The sequence below is a fragment of the Elephas maximus genome, chromosome 2 (genome assembly GCF_024166365.1).
Source record: "Elephas maximus indicus isolate mEleMax1 chromosome 2, mEleMax1 primary haplotype, whole genome shotgun sequence".
Taxonomy (NCBI): domain Eukaryota; kingdom Metazoa; phylum Chordata; class Mammalia; order Proboscidea; family Elephantidae; genus Elephas; species Elephas maximus.
In genome coordinates this window covers 220394480-220410116 of record NC_064820.1, presented here as the reverse complement: position 1 = coordinate 220410116, position 15637 = coordinate 220394480, and the positions used below count along the sequence as shown (strand labels likewise).

Genomic DNA, 15637 nt, shown 5'->3' with positions numbered 1-15637 from the left:
TGAGCGCTTTATCTACTTTGCCACCAAGTCTTCTCAGTTTAAATATTAAGTAGGAGAAAACGCTTGATAAGAACGTACTTGAAATTCACTGAACTCAGAAGGTTTAAAAAATAATTGAAAATAAAACTGGTCAGGCTTAGCTACCCTTTCTTTGGGTCCTGTGACTGGCTACACCAATGCACGAGGCTTTGGCTTTGTGCCATGTTCCTCCCTCCTCTTCACAGCAGCCTAGGATTTGCCTCAATGGCTGGTATAACTGTTCTGAATCCCTTTCCTGACTTCTTCAATGCCAGTCAAGGACACAGATGACTTTGTCTAGGTGGCCTCCAAAATGGGCATGATCATCTACAAAGAACAAGGTGGCCAAAGCTGACTTTCAGCAGATTCCAAAGGCACTCTAGTCCATTTGTTTTTTGTTTGCTGGGGAAATGATTTTTCTGCCAATCCATCCGTTTTTCCTTTTAGGCCATTAAGAACTGAGAATGGCTAAAAGGAATGCCAGCTTCTTGGAGGTTGCAGAATTGGTCATTTTTCTCCATGAGCATCATAAGAATTTCAGGAGACATATAAGTTGAAATTACAGCACATTTGCAACCTAGTTTCCTCTCTTTCAAAGTCTTTGGGTGGTGCAAATGATCAATGTGCTTGGCTGCTAACCAAAGGTTGCAGGTTCAACTCTATCCAGAGGTGCTTCAGAAAAAGGCCTGGTGGTCTACTCCTGAAAAATCAGCCATTGAAAACCCTATGGAGCACGGTTCTGCTCTGATATACATGAGACCATCATGAGCCAATATGGACTCTATGAGAACTAGTAACTGGTTTCTGTCCCTCAATGACTTATGCTTTGAAGATATAAACTTGGAACTTAGTAATAGAACCAGGGTAATTGTTGGCTGTCGTGATAGGTTGTATGCTGCTTCCAGGTATTTGGCACACCTCTCTCTTGGGCCCATCCATTAGGGACCGTTCCCTGGCCTGGCCCTATACTGGGCCTCTACTCCTTGGCTTCAGATGCGACCATGTGACTAGATTTAGCCAATGGACTGTAAGCAGTGGTGACTCATTCCACACCTGAACAGTAGAAGACTCATCCATCACACCATTTTGCTACCGTTCTTGCCCTCACCTCAGATTGGGGCTGTTCCTTGTTCTGGGGCACGGAAGGAAGGAGACACTCGGTGACAAGCCACAGCTGAACCACACCTACAGCTGAACTCTTGCTACTGTAAGCCACTGAATTCTGGGAGTTGTTTGTTATCGAAGCAAAACCTAGTGTAACCCTGACAACAGAAATGTCCTTACTACGTGTGTTTGTATCTTAGGATTACACCCACTCCTCACTTACTGACATGGTTAGATTCCAAAGACTAGGTCATTATGTGAAAATCAGTGTTACTCAAAAACGCGGGATGACCACATCAGATTACAAAATGGAAGATGACTACGTCATTACATAACTGCCAAAGTACATCATTATATAAGGGCCAAATTACATCATTACTGCCAAACCACTGGGAATCATGGCCCAGCCAAGCTGACACATAACTTTAACCATTAGAGCCAGCGTTACTCTTGCCTCACACCTCGGTGTTCATTACTGCCAGATGTACATCGTTAATGTGCAAAATAATCAGGTAGCAGATTTTTTACTATTGTCATAAATGTGAAATGTTGGATAGCCAGATAGTAAGTGAGGAGTAGGAGTATATGCCTGACTTACAAGGTAGTGCACTTAAAGGAAAGACAACGTGAAATCCTGAAATATCCCAATGTAAACTCCGAATGTTGGTCTATGACTAAACACCAAATAGAGAAGGAAACTCAAACCTAACAAGAATCTAACAGAAAGAATATTTGTCTGATTCCTAAGGACAACATAGAAAAGGTGAATATTTCTTCCCATTAAATTACTTCGACCCCCATGTGTCTGTCAGTTTGTCATACTGTGGGGGCTTGTGTGTTGCTGTGATGCTGGAAGCTATGCCACCAGTATTCAGATACCAGCAGGGTCACCCATGGCAGACAGTTTTCAGATGAGCTTCCAGGCTAAGACAGACTAGGAAGAAGGGCCCGGCAGTCTACTTCTGAAAAGAATTAGCTAGTGAAAACCTTGTGAATAGCAGCAAAACATTGTCTGATATAGTGCCGGAAATTGAGCCCCCCATGAAAGAAGGCACTCAAAAGACAATTGGAGAAGAGTTGCCTCCTCAAAGTAGAGTCTACCTTAATGATGTGGATGGAGTCAAGCTTTCGGGACCTTCATTTGCTGATATGGCACGACTCAAAATGAGAAGAAACAGCTGCAAACATTCATTAACAATTGGAACCTAGTTGTCTGATGTATGAATCTAAGAAAATTGGAAATTGTCAAAAATGAAATGGAACACATAAAAATCAACATCCTAGGCATTAGTGAGCTGAAATGGACTGGTATGGGCCATTTTGAATCAGACAATCATATGGTCTACTATGTTGGGAATGACAAATTGAGGAGGAATGTTGTTGCATTTATCATCAAAAAGAATATTTCAAGATCAGTCCTGAAGTACAGCACCGTCCATATGCCTACAAGGAAGACCAGTTAATACAAGTATTATTCAGATTTACACGCCAACCACTAAGGCCAAAGATGAAGAAGATTTTTACCAGCTTCTGCAGTCTGAAATTGATCCAGCATGCAATCAGGATGCATTGATAATTACTGGCGATTGGAATGTGAAATTTGGAAACAAAGAAGAAGGATCCATAGCTAGAAAATATGGCCTTGGTGTTAGAAATGATGCCAGAGATCACATGATTGAATCCTGAAAGACCAATGACTTCTTCATTGCAAACATCTTTTTTCACCAACATAAATGGTGACTATACATGGACCTCTCCAGATGGAATACATAGATATCAAATTGACTACATCTGTGGAAAGAGACGATGGAAAGCTCAGTATCATCAGTCAGAACAAGGCCAGGGGCTGACTGTGGAACACAGCAACAATTGCTCATAAGCAAGTTCAAGCTGAAACTGAAGAAAATTAGAACAAGTCCATGAGAGTGAAAGTATACCTTGAATATATCCCACTTGAATTTAGAGACCATCTCAAGAATAGATTTAACACGTTGAACACTAAGGACCAAAGACCAGACGAGTTGTGGAATGGTATCAAGGACATCATACATGAAGAAAGCAAGAGATCATTAAAAAGACAGGAAAGAAAGAAAAGACCAAAATGGATGTCAGAAGAAACTCTGAAACTTGCTCTTGGACATCGAGCAGCTAGAGCAAAAGGAAGAAATGATGAAGTAAAAGAGCTGAACAGAAGGTTTCAAAGGGCAGCTTGAGAAGACAATGTAAAGTATTATAATGACACGTGCAAAGAGCTGGAGATAGAAAACCAAAAGGGAAGAACACGCTCGGCGTTTCTCAAGCTGAAAGAACTGAGGGAAAAATTCAAGCCTAGAGTTGCAATACTGAAGGATCTATGGGGAAAATATTAAGCGACTCAGGAAGCATCAAAAGAAGATGGAAGGAATACACAGAGTCACTACACCGAAAAGAATTGGTCAACTCTCAAGCATTGCAGGAGGTAACATACGATCAGGAGCCAATGGTACTGAAGGAAGAAGTCCAAGCTGCACTGAAGGCAGTGGTGAAAAACAAGGCTCCGGAAATTGATGGAATACCAATTGAGTTGTTTCAACAAACGGATGCAGTACTGGAAGTGCTCAGTTGTCTATGCCAAGAAATTCGGAAGACAGCTACCTGGCCAACCAACTGGAAGAGATCCATATTTATGTCTATTCCCAAGAAAGGTGATTCAATCAAATGAGGAAATTATTGGACAATATCATTAAAATAGCACACACAAACAAAATTTTGCTGAAGATCAATCAAAAGCAACTGCAGTGTTACATCAGCAGGGAACCGCCCGAAATTCAGGCCTGATTCAGGAGAGGACGGGGAACCAGGAGTATCACTGCTGATGTCAGATGGAGCCTGGCCGAAAGCAGAGAATGCCAGAAGGCTGTTTACCTGTGTTTTATTGACTATGCAAAGGCATTTGACTGTGTGGATCATAACAAATTATAGATAACATTGCAAAGAATGGGAATTCCAGAACAATTTAATTGTGCTCACGAAAAATCTGTACATAGATCAAGACACAATTTTCAGACAGAACAAGGGGAACTGCGTGGTTTAAAGTCAAAAAAAGGTATGTGTCAGGGTTGTATCCTTTCACCATACTTATTCAGTCTCTATGCTGAGCAAGTAATCCTAGAAGCTGGACTATATGAAGAAAGGAAGAAATCATTAAAAAGACAGGAAAGAAAGAAAAGAGCAAAATGGATGTCAGAAGAAACTCTGAAACTTGTTCTTGAATGTCGAGCAGCTAGAGCAAAAGGAAGAAATGATGAAGTAAGGACTGGAGGAAAACTCATTAAAAACCTGTGCTATGCAGATAACACAACCTTGCTTGCTGAAAGTGAAGAGGACTTGAAGTATTTACTAATGAAGATCAAAAACCACAGCCTTCAGTATGGATTGCACCTCAACATAAAGAAAACAACCCTCACAGCTGGACCAATGAGCAACATCATGATAAACGGAGAGAAGATTGAAGTTGTCAAGGATTTCATTTTACTTGAATCCACAATCAGCACCCATGGAAGCAGCAGTCAAGAAATCAAAAGACGCATTGCATTGGGTAAATCTGCTGCAAACCCAAAACCAAAAAACCTCTTTAAAGTGTTGAAAAGCAAAGATGTCACCTTGAAGACTAAGGTACACCTCACCCAAGCCATGGTATTTTCAATCGCATCATATGCATGTGAAAGCTGGACAATGAGTAAGGAAGACTGAAGAAGAATTGAGGCCTTTGAATTATGGTATTGGTGAAGAATACTGAGTATACCACGGACTGCCAAAAGAATGAAAATCCGTCTTGGAAGAAGTACAACCAGAATGCTCCCTAGATGCAAGGAAGGCAAGACTGCATCTTACATACTTTGGACGTGTTGTCCGGAGGGATCAGTCCCCTGGAGAAGGACATCATGCTTGGTAGAGTGCAGGATCAGCAGAAAAGAGGAAGACTCTAAATGAAATGGATTGACACGGTGGCTGCAACAATGGGCTCAAGCATAACAATGATTGTGAGTATGGCGCAGAACCAGGCAGTGTTTCGTTCTATGGTACACAGGATCACTGTGAGTTGGAACTGACTTGACAGCACCTATCAACAACAACAACAGCAACAACAATTACTTCAAAACCAATATTTAAATTATTTACCATAAAGAAGACAACTTTTCAGGGGAATTTATAAGGGCATCATATCCTAACACTCTAATCTTTTGTGGACGAATAAGCTCCTGGTTTGAGGACCTGGAGGCCTCTTGATCCATGAGGACACAGATACACTGAGCTGGCCTGGGGCCATTATCATCATAGAGTTTATAGCTTTCATTTGGGAAGGGTCAAGGAACTTTTCATATCAATTACAAACATTTTATGTAATCTTTCTTTTTACTTTGTGAAGGAAGTATTATTTTCTCCATTTTCTAAATGAAGAAACTAAGGTTAGAGAGATTAAATAACCTATATACATCCAAATGATGGTGAAGAACACTGAATATACTGTGAAATTCTAAAAGGACAAACAAATAAGTCTTAGAAGAAATACAACCGAAATGTTCCTTAGAAGCGAGGACGGTGAGGCTTCAGCTCACTTACTTTGGACACATCAGCAGGAAAGACCAATCACTAGAAAAGAGCACTACGTTTGGAAAGGTGGAGAGTCAGTGAAAATGAAAGAGTGTCTCAATGATAACGGGATAGTTGGTAAGTGAGGAGTAGTGAGGAATTGAGACAATAGCCTCAATGATGGACTCAAACACACAAACAAGTAGGAAGATAGCACAGGCAATGTTTCCTTTTATTATACATAAGGTTGCCTTGAGTTGGAGCTGACTTGATGATAACTAACAACAACAACAACAAAAAAGCACACGTTCGAAAAGCTAATAAATAAGGAGGTAGTTAGCAAACCAGATTTGTCTGCCTCCATGGCCGTGCTCCTGTCTAACTACTGTCCTACCTCTGTCCTCAAAATTAACTCAACAAGAGATGGAGCATAAAATAAGTTCCTGCTCCCTAAGTGTTAACATCTATTATAGGATTAATAGTTACAGTTGCTTATCCTGAGCCAAGCCTTATATAGGGTGATATATACTAATTGGGAGACACTGGGTGGTGCAAATTGTTAATGTGCTTGCAGCTAACTGAAAGTTTGAAGGTTCAAGTCTACCCAGAGGTTCCTGGGAAGAAAAGACTGGCCATCTAATTCTGAAAAATCAGCCACTGAAAATCCTATGTAGCACAATTCTACTCTGACACACGTAGGGTTGCCATGAGTCAGAATCAACTGGATGGCAACTGGAAATGGATATCTGACTTCTCACGTAAATTCTGAAATAGATACTGGTATTGTTCCCATAGCCCAGATGAGGAAACTGTGATGCAGAACAAGGTCTGTCTGAATCCATAGTCCATGCTTCTAATCTCAATAACAGTGGTTTTCTAATTTCAGCGAGTATCAGATTCACCTGGGGGGCTTCATAAAATGCAAATGGCTTCTGATTCAGTAGGTCTGGGGTGGGGCCCAAGAACATGCATTTCTAGTATGTTCCCAGGTGGTACAGATGATGATGGTCCAGGGACCACACTTTAAGAACCATTGTCTGACACATTTGCCACTTAATGAGTTGTATAGAAATATGTAGGAAATTAAGAAGTACATAAATTAGGTTGTATAAAGAAATCAGCCTCATTATGTTCAAACAAAGGAATGGATTCTTTGGGATGAGAAGGAAGAAAATGTCAAAGGGGTTAAACACACAAATATGGTAGCTACCAGGCAGAGTTTTCAATTAGCCGGAAAAAATTTCCTGGAGGAAAACTAATTTCTGGGAGAGATATGCAACTGATTGAAAATTGCTTGGAGGTTTCTTCCTTGGATTATGGGTGAACTGTGTGCATGTACGTGTACGTGTACATTTACACAGGTACTTCTAAATCCCAAGTGATCATGAGACTGTTAGGATGTGTCCACTATCCAATCTGATTGGGTCACATACACAAATACACTTTACAAAGTGTTAGCAACTGAAAGCAGTTATTATTTATAGGCGGTAAACAGAAAACAACAGAACAGGTTTAAGGCAAAGCTATCCCCTCCACTTTTACCAGTACCCCACTTAGCATCGTAGGAGAGGAACCTACTTATTTCTCAGAGGGGATGGGCTCACCCTTCCCAAATTACCAGTGTCCATTTCCATGTCACTGGGTGGGCACACCAGGTGTGAGCAGGTGTCTCTCTCTCCCAGCAGGTGTGTTGTCAGCTCAGGTCAGGTGCAGCATAACTGTTTTCTTTCTCTCTCTCTGTGGCTTTTCTTGGCTGGGTCTGGCCCCCTGTTCTTGCTGGTTCAGCTCTCAACCAGCAGCTTCAGGACAACCCTGGGCCAGTGCCAGGGTATGCCCAATCCTCTGTAGGCCTCCTTTCAGCCCTCTCAGATTACAGCTTTCAGCACAACCAGCCAGAGCGTCTGCTGATGCCAAAGGCAGGACAGCTCAGCCCCCACACTGCCGCTTGCTCTGCTTGGCTGCCTACCTGCACAGGCCCTGATTGTGGCTGCTTCCCCTTTAAGAGGCACTCAGCTCCACTGGCGACCTCCTGTCTGGAGGTGCCTAGCTCAACTCCATGGGCGAATTGCCTACTGCCAGTCTTGTGGGTTCAGCTACTCACGCTGCAACCATTCCTCTCTGCTGTGCTTGCCACCATTTCTCTCAGTCATTGGTGTCACCTGCCAGTGTAACAGCCCTTGACCTGTATTACAGCTCCTCTAGAAGGTTCTCAAAACAGGGCCCCATGTCCAAAGGACGGGCTTTACTCCTGGCTCTCCTCCATCAGGAAGCCCAACCTAAGCCTCAGCGTGCTAGGGTTTTTATCAGTCACTGGGCAGGCCCCCCAGCCAAGCTGTGTAAAAATGAATAGAAAACCAACCAATCTCTTATAAGCTGCTTATGCAGATAGCAAACCAACTAATCCTTCAGCAGATTGTGGCCAGACCAATTATTCTGGGAGAATGACAAACCCAGGGCCAGAAAGGTCACATAAAGAAAACTCATTGAACCACGATGGTATCACCACAGAGTAGCTTTTGGTGTTGCTTTGGCTGGAGAAATGGAGGACAGTGGCACGATCCTAGGTTCTAGGGCCCAGAGGGCTAAGTCTGGGAAGACCTTAGCAGTCCTTTCATTCAACCTTTCCCTGAGAATGTGGTGGAGACATTTCACAAGGAAAGGGATTTGTGGTCAAGGAATTTTAGAATGGAGTTCTTGGATGGTACAAGCAGTTAACATGCTCAGCTGCCAACTGAAAGGTTGGAGGTTCAAGTCCACCCAGTGGTGCCCCAGAAGAAAGGCCTGGCAAGCTACTTCCAAAAAAAAAAAAAAAGAAAAAAAAAATCAGGTGTTGAAAACCCTATGGAGCACAGTTCTATTCTGATACACATGGGTCATCGTGAGTCAGAGTCAATTCAACAGCAACTGTAATTTTGGAAAGCTTTGTTTTTGTTTTTTTTTGCCTACTGAAGCCCCAAATACTTCTGCTGACTCACCTTTTGGAGTGTCACACTGCACATTTGTCTATTACAGGCTCTGAAAAGGCCCTACGGCAAAGAAACCTGCTTCGCTAGACAGTAGAACTGTGAAAGCCAGAACCTGTGGAAGGCAGAAACCTGTCAGAGATGGAAAGCTCAAATATCTTCCACTAAAACAAGCTATAGAAAAGTGGTAAGACTGTACCTCATCAAAAGTGGAAAACTTATGAGGCCTAGAAAAACGAGGCAGTCCCGCTGAGTTCCAGCTGTCACAGGTTTCAGTGTATATCTGGCATTTGGGGACACTTTGAGGAATGTGGTAGAGGTCTGAACCCCTCACTTTACATCTGGGGAAAAAGGGAAGCAAAAATTGTCCAGAGTGACTGAGCCAGAGGCGGGGGAGGGCTGGAAGCAAGCTTTTGTGATTTTAGTCCATTTTATGGACAAACCTTTCTCTTTGTTGCCATGAATGCCTTGAGGTGAGCTATCCATCTGGCTGTCTGTTGAAGGCAGCATAGAACAGTGTGGGCCCACAACTGGCAACATCAGCGTCACTTGGAAGCTTGTTGGTATTGCTGCCATTGTCGTTAGTCGCCATAGAGTGGGCTCCTCCTTAGGGTGACCTTATGTATAAAGGAATGAAATGTTGCCCGGTCCTGCACCACCTTTATAATCATTGGTATGTTTGAGTCCATTGTTGTGGCTATTATGCCAATCCCTCTCATGGAGGGTTTCCCTTGTTTTCGCTGATCCTCTACTTTATGAAACATGATGTCCTTTCCTAGCGATTGGTCTTTCCTGATGACATATCCAAAGTAAATAAGTTGAAGTCTTGCCACCCTTGCTTCTAAAGAGCATTCCAGTTGTGTTTTTTTCTAAGACTGATTTTTTTGTTCCTTTGGTAGCCCATGGTATAGTTAATATTTTTACCAACACCTTAGTTCAAATTCATCCATCACTCTTCCTCATTGTACAACTTTTGCCTGTGTATGAGGTGATGGAAAAAGTCATGGCTTGGGTCAGGCCCACCTCGGACATCAAAGTGACATCTTTGCTTTCAGGTGGGAGCTTATTAGAAATGTACATTCTCAGGTCTCAGCCCTGAGCTACTGCATCAGAATCTCCGAGGGTGCTGCCCGAAAATCGGTGGTTAAAGAACTAGTATTAAGAACTCAATTTTCCAAAGGCTGATGGGGCTAGAGTCTGTCAGGGTTGGCTTGGAGAGGACTTCTGGTTGCCCCAACAATATGCTGAAAATCATCACGTATTCCACTGAAGGCAAGTCTCCCATTTTGGATTGCATGTGAGCATCCAATGATCCAGTGTGCCTTTTTCCTGAGTTTTCATTCCATTATTGTTTCAAATTTCAAGAGCCCTATAAAGAATTCTTTCGCGTCTCCAAATGTGGTTTGCATAGTTATACTCCTCAATTCAGATTCTTTTTTGTATATATATATTTCTTCTTTTTCTTGTTCCATAGAACATCAACCGTTCTCTACTCTACAAGGACAGGTTTAAACAGACCCTAGATTCCACAGGACACTCATTTCCCATTTTCCATAGCAAAGAATCTGAGCCCTGGAATAGTCGGAGATATCGTTTGCTGGATATTTTTTGTAAAGACTGTTTAATTTCAGGCCCTTTATTTGCAAGAGGGCTGGCTAACCCAAATAAAACATTATACATCTGTCTGTTGTTATGAGTGACCAACTTCAGCTGAACATTATTACTTAATAACAGTTAACTTTCCTATAGAGTAAGAATGTGCAGCAGTGAAGAGCAGATGGAAATTTCCTTTGGTTTACCACCCTTGGTCTCACCCTGCTCCAACATGTGGAGACCTTGGGTAATAAGCATACTCTCCCCTCTAATCACAGCAAAGCTTGCATGCATTGTTGTGAAATGACCAGTAAAACAGGAAAATTTGTGTTTGAGGGGTGGGGAGGGGGAACAGTATTGCATAGCTTCCCTAATGCAGTGCCCAAACCTTTCTCTCCAGAGAAGAGATTTCTTCAGCTAGCTTGTGGAATCTCACTCTGATTCTCATCTGGATTTTTTTCAGGTGTGATACAGGGGAGAAAATGGTGCAAAACAGTAGCATTTCGTTAAGGAGGAGGGAAAGTAGGACATTTGGGTTTACCTGTTGCCTGAAATAAATTGGGGTCACTATGAGGAGGAGAGGAAACCCTGGTGGCTAGTGGTTAAGAGCTACCTCTGCTAACCAAAAGGTCGGCAGCTCCTTGGAAACTCTATGGAGCAGTTCTACTCTGTTCTTGGGGTTGCTAGGAGTTGGAATCCACTAGACCGCAACTGGTTTGGTTTGGTTTTATGAGTCGCAACCAACTTGACAGCACCTAACAACAACAGCAACAGCCCTGGTGGCACAGTGGTTAAGAGCTTGGCTGCTAACTGAAAGGTCAGCACTTTGAATCCACCAGCCACTCCTTGAAACCCTGTGGGTAGTTCTACTCTGTACCATTGGGTTGCTATGGGTCAGAATGTATGCCACGGCATTTTTTTTTTTTAAAGATGGTTCAAAAGGAGTCCTGGTAGCGCTTGGCTGCTAATCAAAAGATTGGGCATCTGAAACCCACCAGTTGCCCCAAGGGAGAAAGATGTAGCAGTCTGCTTCCATAAAGAGTAAACTCAAATCCATTGCCATGGAGTTGATTCCAACTCATAGTGACCCTATAGGACACAGAACCGTCCCATAGGGTTTCCAAGGAGTGGCTGATGGATTTACACTGCCAACTTTGGTTAGCAGCCAAACTCTTAACCACTGTGCCACCAGGCCTCCCCCTAAAGTCTACGGTGCTGGAAATCCTATGGGGAATTCTGACCTAGGGTCACTATGAGTTGGAATTGAATGGATGTCAGCGGTTTTTTTTTTTTGGTGGTTAAAACGATTTGCGCTTGAGTACCTGGGTGGTGCAAGCACTTAAGTTCTTGACTACTAGCCAGAAGGCTGGTGGTTCGAACTCACGCAGAGGCACCTTGGACAACAGGTCTGGTGATCTGCTTCTGAAAGTCCACATAGCCTTGAAAACCCTATGGAGAATTTCTGCTCTGAAAGACCGTAAATCTTTATGAAAGCAGATTGCCACATCTTTCCCCTTGGAGCGGCTGGTGGGTTTCAAACTTCTGATCTTTTGGTTAGCAGCCCAGCGCTTAGCCACCATGCCACCAGGGCTCCTTTTCACCTGGATGAGAAGGGTAGACTTCTTTGTTGAATTCCAAGCTGATTATTTTCACGTTTGAAATTATGTTCCAGGCAAAGGAAATTATTACTCTAGGTTGATATGGAGCCAAGTTATTTAACAACAGAATGAACGTCAAAAGGTTTTGAGATTCAGGCTCACTGTCAGTTTAAACTTTGACCACATTTCCCTGATGGAGCAACTGGATCTCGCAGGATCCCAAGGGAACTCAGCTGATACCAAGAGTCTTGGACTGTGGTCAATTTGCTTTAAAGACTGGTCATATTCTGAGTTGTCTGCTTGTCCCAAAGTTTAAAACATAGATGCTTGTGATTTTTGCATGGTAATAAGAAAATTTCAAGCCTCAAAATAACTTCACATTCAAAGTCTGGAGCCCCTCCTAAGTTAACTAATCTTCATCAGTAAACGGTGTAAGAAAACACATTCTAACCAGCTGTAGTTAATTACCTGGAAGGTTCTTGTCTCACTTTGGGTGTTTTTAGGGCTGCCAGGAAAAATACAAGAAACCCAGTTCAATTCGGATTTCAGATGGACGACGAATAATTTTTTTAGTGTATGTCCCCTGCAATATTTGAGACATACTTATTTACAAAAACTATTCATTGTTTCTCTGAAATTCATGTGTGTATTGTATTTTTTTTAAGTACAGCAGAGTCCTATGTTTTTATTTGCTATATCTGACAATCCTAGGGAAGAGGAAATTTTTGCTCAAAAGTACCCAAGAAGGCCAAAGAAAGACAAGGTTTAATGTACAGGCAAAATTCTTAGAAGACCAGCAACCCAGATTTTTCTAGTACTATCCGCTGTGTTGTTGAGTCAATTCTGACTCATAGTGACCCTATAGGACAGAGTAGAGCTGCCCCATAGGGTTTCCAAGTTGCAGCTGGTGGATTTGAACTGCCAAACTTCTGGTTAGCAGCCAAGCTCTTAACCACTGAACCACCAGGGCTCCTTCTAGTACAAGAAACTCTGAAAACAAATCTAAGCATTGTGGAATGGGGTACAGTGTTTTCATGCATGTATACCAGGTCTTATTCTTAGCCATTTTTGGATTATGGTCCTTTTTGTCAGCCTGATGAGACCTATGACAGTCTCAGAATAATCTTTTAAATAGATGAAAATAAAATAAACAAGGTTACAAGAGCCACTAACAATGTGAAAATGTGCTCATCAAGATATTGAACAAAAAAATTGTGCTTCTTTCCCGGGTATGAAATAATGAGACTTAGAGCTTTGAAGCTGTGTGGCAGAAGTGTTATTTGAAGACCTTTGAAGCGCCTACAATGTGACGTTGAAATTTCTACAATTTCTCACAGTGATGAAGTCACAGTTGCTGCTAATACAACTGTGGTTTGTTGTACACACATTTGTAGTGAAAAAATATAGATTTTAGTTGGTCATTGAAAATAAGTTGTTTTTGTTTTTCCTCATCCTAGGTCATGGATCTTCCTGAATTCTACCCTTGACCTCTCAATGCTCCTTGGACCTAGACCTGGATTTACACACTGATGTAGATATTATTTCCAAAGTAATTCTGATAATGTCACAGAAATTGGGCCAACCTATCGAATCCTTCTTGATGAATTCTCCTCGCACACTCTCTCTTGAATTGTTTAACAGTTAGCCGTGTCAAACACTGCGTCTTTTATAAGAATAGCCTGGATACTTAATGGTTAGAATCATAGTTAATTCTCTTTCCAATAGGACATGATTATAGTATGCACTACTGTTACTGTGGAGACACAGTGGTGCAGTGATTAAGAGCTCAGCTGCTAACCAAAAGGTTGGCTGTTCGAATCCACCAGCCGCTCCTTGAAACCCTATGAGGCAGTTCTATGCTGTCCTATAGGATTGCTATGAGTTGGAATCGACTCAACAGAGAGCGTTTGGTTTTTTGGTGAATATTAATAGTGAGTATTAAGCTTGTGCTGATGGAATTGGACCAACGATATCAACGGGGAGACATTCCACCACCCTTCTCTACTCTGGAAGTAACAGTACACTTTCTTGCGTTGAAACGAAGGAGGAAACAATAGCAAACAGCTGAGATAGGTACATAATTCTTGGTCATGATGGCCTCATGGTAGCATTTCTCTGAATTAGGTAAACTGGAGCTTTCCAGTTAATACACTATGCAGCCACGTGAGCTGTATATTATGGTTTTCTCATAACTCTTACCAGGAAAAAAGAAAGCTTATTCAACTGCAGAGTGCTGATTCCAACAACACTCCATTTCAGGATCCTCCAGCGGCTCCCATTGCTGACAGGTGAAATCCTGAATACCTTTGCAAAGCAAAAGGAAACTCTTAAGAACCGGCTCCACCCTCCCTCCTCATGGGCTTTGTTCTCCTCAGTCTATAGGCTGGGTCTGTACTTGCCTTCTCCTGAGCAGCCAGACGCCCTCACGGCTCCAAGTCTGAGAGGTGGCAATTCCTTCCTGAACTTTCTCCATTCCCCCACTTCTTGGTTACCTCCCACCGACCCTTGAAGAGTCAGGTTGAACATTACCTCCTCTGTACTTAAAAAAAAAAAAACTTCTTCAGAGGCAGCGGAGTGTAGAAGGTCAGAGTACAGGACTCTGCTTCTGTAAGTACTAGTGGGGTGACTTAGAGCAAGTTTCTTAACCTCTCTGACATTCCATTTTCTCATCTGCAGAATGGTAGTAATAATAATTACTATTGTTGGGGAGATTCAGTGGTAGAATTCTCACGTTCCATGCAGGAGACCTGGGGTCCATTCCCAGCCAAAGCACCTCATGGACAACCACTACCTGTCTGTCAGTGGAGGCTTGTGCATTGCTATGATGCTGAGCAGATTTCATCAGAGCTTCCAGACTAAGATGGACTAGGAAGAAAGGCCTGGCAATCTACTTCCAAAAATTGGCCAATGAGAATGCTATGGGTCACAACACTCTGGTCTGCAACTGATCATGCAGATGGTGCAAGACTGGGCAGTGTGTCATTCTGTTGTGCACAGGGTCAATGAGTTGGGAACTGACTCCATGGCAGCTGACAGTAACAACAACAAGTGGATGAGACTCCCCTAGAGACAGCAGAGGGGAGACGCGATCCCAAACTGAGCCCTGGGCAGCCTTAGGGCCAGGGCTGGCCAAAGACTGAGAAGGAACCACCCATCCAAGAAGCATAAAAGCACAAGGGACTCATTTTCACTTATTAAGCTACCAAAGGTTTAAAACAAATATGTCAGCGTTCCACATGGACAAGTTTGCAGAGAGGAACAGCTTCGTACATGGCTTCTGATAGAGTAATTTGGTATAGCATTTTTTTGGCTGCAACTTGACAGTGTGTACCAAAAGTTTTAAACTATTTCTTGATACTCTTTGACCTGGTAAATTTACTTCTAAGAATTAATAGAGAAAGTGGGTCAGGATTATGTACGAGAGAGCTCTCTCCATTATTATGCTATTAAGACATTCAAAACAACCTGGATATCCAATAATCTATACATGATTTTAAATTTATAAAATATTTATAAGCTGAAATACGATGTAGTCTTTAAAAACCATGGGAAAATGCTATGATAGGTTAAATAAAAAGGGCAATCAATAAAGCTGAACATACAGTGGAATTACTCTGTTTTTCTCTCTTTAGGTAAGATTAAAGCAAAATGCCTCAAAAACGTTAACAGCAGTTATCTCTTTAAAGGAAAACAAAATTAGAATGATTTTTCAACCAGACTTTCCATTTTTATGCAGTTAATCTGAAAATTCAATTTCCCTAGCACAGACCTTTCCAGGCATTCCAGATT

At 42.2% G+C, this 15637-nt stretch overlaps 1 protein-coding gene across 5 annotated transcripts in view; it reads right to left on the bottom strand.

Moving 5' to 3' along the window:
- Window positions 1-15637, bottom strand: part of KCNJ15 (potassium inwardly rectifying channel subfamily J member 15) — a 63180-nt gene that overhangs the window by 10753 nt on the left and 36790 nt on the right. Inside the window, exon 2 of one of the 5 annotated variants that reach the window (XM_049874845.1) lies at window positions 14048-14152. The exons of 3 other annotated variants lie outside the window; for them this stretch is intronic. The gene's annotated coding sequence lies outside the window, so the exon portion shown is untranslated. Of the gene's footprint in view, window positions 1-14047; window positions 14153-14243; window positions 14882-15637 lie in introns of those variants that run through there. One more of the 5 variants, XM_049874847.1, reaches the window with a different exon arrangement.